Source organism: Corvus brachyrhynchos, unplaced genomic scaffold, assembly GCF_000691975.1.
Source record: "Corvus brachyrhynchos isolate BGI_N302 unplaced genomic scaffold, ASM69197v1 scaffold317, whole genome shotgun sequence".
In the NCBI taxonomy this organism is placed as follows: domain Eukaryota; kingdom Metazoa; phylum Chordata; class Aves; order Passeriformes; family Corvidae; genus Corvus; species Corvus brachyrhynchos.
In genome coordinates this window covers 713,884-719,243 of record NW_008239295.1, presented here as the reverse complement: position 1 = coordinate 719,243, position 5,360 = coordinate 713,884, and the positions used below count along the sequence as shown (strand labels likewise).

The window sequence follows — 5,360 nt, the reverse complement described above, 5'->3', positions numbered from 1 at the left end:
GGAAGAGGCCCTAAAGATAATCTGGATCCAACCCCCTCCCATGTGCATGGATACCTTCCACTATCCCAGGTTGCTCTAAGCCCTGTCCAACCTGGCCTGGAACACTTCCAGGGGTGAGGCAAACAGAGGATGATATCCACTTACCTTCACACACATGTACCATAGCATTCCTAGAATCCTGATGAGGGTTAGGAATAGGATGCAGGAAAATAGAGCAAAACTTCAAGAGCATTTCTGCTCTCATTCATAATTCTAGTAACTCTATCACCTGTGGATTTTGCTCAGTATCTTCAAGAAAAAAGACAAAGTTCTTTTCCTGTTCACTCTCCAGCATTTCCTAACAGTTGAATACTTGCAGCTGAAGGATAAATGACATTTTTAACGTCTATTGCAATGTCATTTTTCTCCACGTGCTGCAATAGTTTGTATTCCCCAGTTCCTTCTTTGGAGAAGGGGGCAAAGATGGACACAAGACTTTGGGACCTGCTCAATAAATAATTTAATTCACAGTAATAGCAACATCTAAAATGATCTTCCCTATCCCAAGTGGAAATCATAGCCGGACACAGACATACTCCCCCAGCTGCACAGTTCCCACAAAAGTACTACTTAAAACTAATGGGTCAGAAACATTCCAAGTGTAATTCTGCTGAAAGTGATAGTGTGAATCAATCTGAAATTCAATAGGTGGTGCCTAAACCCTTTCTTGCCATGGGCAAGGAAAGCCTGGGATGTGGAACAGCAAGTGTGAAATAAAAGCAGCAATGGGAGTGTTAGAGAAGAAAGTCTAAATGATGAAAATCCTGAGCAGAATTTCCTCTATGGTCCAGGAGGTCTTGTCACACATACATTGCACATTTAGATTTTAAATGCATATATAAAGGCAATTATGTTCTTGCACATAAACACTTGCAGAGATTTTTGCTTCATTTCAAAGGTTTCCAAAGTGCAAACCTGGGAAATATTACGGATAGTTCAGGCAGGTTGGGAGCCACGTCAGTTTTCAAAATCATTGCAAATGCCTTTATGAAAGAGAGATTTTTTTTTTAGCTAGATTAAGTCAAGAGCCACGAAAGAGATGTAGAAATGGAAGCAAAGCCTACACATTCCAGTGTTCCATTTTTCAATTCCCATTATTTTTTTAGCTTGGGCTTCTATCTTCAGACCTGTGGGAACCCAAAGCGCAGAGAATATTTCTCTGCCCATTTTGAAGGTTTTTACCCCCCTGAACAACACTGGTTTTGACCTCCAACCTTGGAAAAAACTGCCTACTATTAGAGAAGAACTAGAAACTACACTAGTGTAAATTAGGTGATAGACTACTATGTAAGATTGTCACAGGGTGAAAAATTTACAGGTTTTGGGTTTGTTAATGTAGTGAATAGATAAAAGCAAAAAACATCAAAATGGAGGATTGTTGTTCTCCAAACCAGCTTCTTCTTCTTCTACTACTCCATATTCTGCAGTAAAAGTAGTTTGGGACGACTGGACAAAGAATTCTGCAGTTCCTGGCTGTATTACTGAATAATTGGTAGGAAAGTGAAAATAATGTACGTTTTTAGTAACCATTGGTTGAATTGCTTTTAAAAAGGCCATGTAATCTTGATAATTCAGCTTTCTCCTGCATTCCCTTCTTTGTGCTATGTCTGGATCACACTAGTGACTCTTTTTCTCTGATAAGACTTAATAAACAACTATCAAGAAGCAGCAAAGGCTGAAAGTCCCATTTGTCTCTGGAACTCCTTGCAAGGACTTTAAAAACTCTCTCCCATCAGGAGAGGTTTGATTACGGCACGATCAGTGTCAAGAGCTGGTATATACATGAGTTGTTCCATCTGGGTGTTTGAAAGTAGAATAGTTAACCGTGTAGGTTGGTTGGCTGGTAGTAAATAGGTGCATGTGTTGTCCCAGAAGTCAAGAGAAAATAGGGAAGGAGAAGAGTAAAATCAGCCCAGGACATTTGCCTCAGAGGCAAACACAGAGTTTCCAGTGAATTTAGATCTCTGCCAAGTTTAAATATTTGGTCCCATAATCTCGGCCCACCTTGAAAAGTGTTTGCTGTTAGGAAAACTCTCGATCATCCAACTACCTTGTTCCTTCTGCTCTTTTATTTTGCTGCTCCAGCCAAAGTAGATTTTCATTTAAATGCGGTAAACATAACAAGCCCTTTCATGAAATGTTGGAGGTCAACTGCACCCCTCATTTTATTTAGTGTATGTTTCTTTACTTCATTTGGAAGAACAATAGCAAAACCACAAACTGAAACCCAATATCACCAAGCACTGAAAACAAAAGGGTGCTTACGGGATTGGAGTGCTGGGAAAAAACCCCACTATTTTATTTTGCAAAGCATTTGGAAAAGTACATTTGATCTTCTTATTTCACTCTTTGGTGCCTGATATTTCAGCCATCCATCCTGGGCTTAATTCTGTGTGGTCTAGCAGTAAATGTGGGGTTTGTTCCTGGTGTTACTGCTCACCTACTGTGTGACATAGGCTGAAGCACATCTATATCCTTGTGGTGCCTAAAGACACCTGGATTTAAAATGGCTGAAGAGGTGTATTTAATTTATATTTGTGAATTATATTTATGCATTATATTTATTAATTCTGTTTATAAATTGTATTTATAAATTATATTTAATTTAGCTTGGTTCCAGAAGGCTTAATCATAAAGAGTCTCCTGCTCAGAGTACCTAAATGAGTTCTCTCTCACATCTCTCTCTGTTCTCTCCAGTGTTTTGTCCACTCTGCCTAAATATAGCATACTTATTTGTTTGAATTTTGTCATGCTAATATTTTTGCTAATACTTTTAAATTTAATTTCAATCTTTTTTACTGTCCCCAGTTCTGGAATGTCCTTTGGCACCATTTCTGTGGGAAGGACTGCAGGACTGTGCTGTTCTTTCACATCATGAGCCTCTAGCAAAAAAAGCTACTGCATAAATCAGTAAAACAAATAAACAAGAGGGAAGATTTTTTGCTATCATAACTGAAAATTAACATGATTTGCCTTGTTAGATGTTAATTTTTAATTTGTGATGGTTTATATGCATTTCTATACTTTATATATCCAAGATAGGGACATTGATGAGTTTTGGTTTAGACTTTTAATAAAATGACATACATTCATAAACTTTCATATTTCAAGTGTTAAAATACTTTCACATAAAAAAAATTTAGTTTTTTATGCTTCTTACGAGAAGTATATCTTTAAAAAACAGAAACATGTTAATTACCAGTATGATGCTCCCTAGTCAGCCCTAATCAGAGGCAGTGGGGACATTAAAATGAGGATGATAAATCTGATTTCAGTGCTTTGCTGGGTGAGCATGCATGTTATATTCACAGAACCAAGAAGCTTTTTTCCTTGCAACTGGAAATGAGAAACATGAACATAGATAGCATGATAAGCAGAAATGAGAAACATGAACATAGATAACACAATAAATAGCACATTGATTTGGAACCCCATTGCTTGGGAAGCCTGTTATTGCAGCAATAAAACCACAAAAGCTGCATCTGTAAATGGGATAAAATACATTTGTGTGTGTGTGTCACAATATTAATGTAAACCTAGACAGAGCTAATAAATACATTTAAGGATGAAAAGAGAATTAGTAACTCACACATAGAACATGTTGTATGTGGACTTTGATGTTGTGTCAATAAAAAAAATAGGATTTATCTTTCTTTATTTGAATCTACATAAAGCAAATATTGCTTTCAAAACTTCTGAAAAAGCAAATACTTCAGTCTAATACTTCAGTCTCCCTTTCATTTTGTGTAAAATTATGTCTGTGTGTATGTCTGCATGAATTTTTAAGTAATAAAATGCACTGGTTTTATTTATGTGCCACCTATGCATTTTCTTTTCTAGTTTTCTTACATTTTGTTCCGTTCCCACTGTTTGGAAAGGGAATAGCACAGAATGGCAAGACACTGGGTTCTTGCCATGCTCTGTTTTTCCCTGGAGAAGCAAGATCTGCCCCATCAAGCAGGATTGCAGTACCAGAGGCATTTAGAATTGACTTGAGGAAGGGTGTGTACAGGTATGCTTTTATGAACCTGATTTCAATGGGACAAGTTCATGTGCAGGATTATATTGGATTCAAAGCAGGACTTGAATATCCTCATATTTCAGTCTTTCAAAACCCCCACAAATCATTTCCTACCGCACAGCTCTGATAAAAACAGCTAAATATGGCTGGAATGTAACAGATGAGTTGTTTTTAAAGGCTGCTTGCTATAGGTTAAGTGGGAGAACAGCAGTTTTTCATTTATTCCTTTGTAGATCTGCAGCGAAGAATTCCAGAGAAGGATATAGATGTAGCAACAAGCAGATGAGTGGTTGGGATTTCTTGGTCTAGTGATATTTTGCAAGAATTCGTTAAAAAATGAAGGCGTTTGTTCCAGATCCTTATCCAAACATTTATTTGTTTCAGCAGTTTCCACAGTAATTGGCCATTGCAAACACCCAGAGTCTTTTAGGGCTGGCATAATGGGCCTGCCCTTAATTTTTAAAAATAAATCACAACTTAGATGTCACTTTGCAGTTCCATGTAGCAAACTGATAGCCAGTTGAAGATTGGTAACAATATGGTAGTTTATTTTCTTTTTTTTTCTTTTTTCTTCAAGCAGTGGCAATGAAATTTCTTTTTAAAGTTGACCAAACCCCCAAGACAACATGACAACATCAAGACCGGCCAGCACAAGCCCATACTTTGGGTTGTCATCATTTCCAGTGTGGAAAATGGCTTTTGATGAGCTGTACATCACAGAAGTCTTCAAATTACATCCGCTCATGCACAGATGCCGTATGATGAATATCTTTCCAATGTGAAGTTATTCCCTGCTGTTAATTTCCTGAAGCTGTGTGAGCATCTTCCCCAAAACTGGTAACAGGCAGCAGCTAGAGCTGACTGGAAGACAAGAATTTCCATTTTTATTAACATCTTAGGGGCTTCAACATTTGTTTTTTCCTGTTGGTTTACCAAAAAAAAAAAAAAAAAAAAGCCCAAAAAGCACACTGGAATAAAAATTGCACTGGAACAAAATCTCTCTGTCTTTGGAGAAATGAGAAATCCCAGCCCTAAAATTTACATATCTGAGGGACAGACAGCACAGCTGTGACATTGAAGGACACCAAGGTTCTGTTCCCTGCTCTGTCTCCTTTGGCCACCTGGATGATTGCTGTGGCCTCTGGGTTACAAAATGGTAGAATCACAGACTGTGCTGAGTTGGAAGGGACCCACAAAGATCATTGAAATACAGCTCCTGGCAGACACTCCAACAATCCCACCCTGTGCATCCCTGAGAGCGGTGTCCAAACACTCCTGGAGCTCTGGCAGCCTTGGGGCC

At 38.1% G+C, this 5,360-nt stretch overlaps 1 long non-coding RNA gene across 2 annotated transcripts in view; it reads left to right on the top strand.

Annotated features, from left to right (window-relative positions):
• LOC108448264 overlaps positions 1-5,360 on the top strand; it is a 16,787-nt gene extending 11,427 nt beyond the window's left edge. For both annotated transcript variants that reach the window (XR_001864099.1, XR_001864100.1), the window contains exons 2-3: positions 3,880-4,051; positions 4,638-5,360. This is a non-coding gene — a long non-coding RNA (uncharacterized LOC108448264). The remainder of the gene's footprint in view (positions 1-3,879; positions 4,052-4,637) is intronic.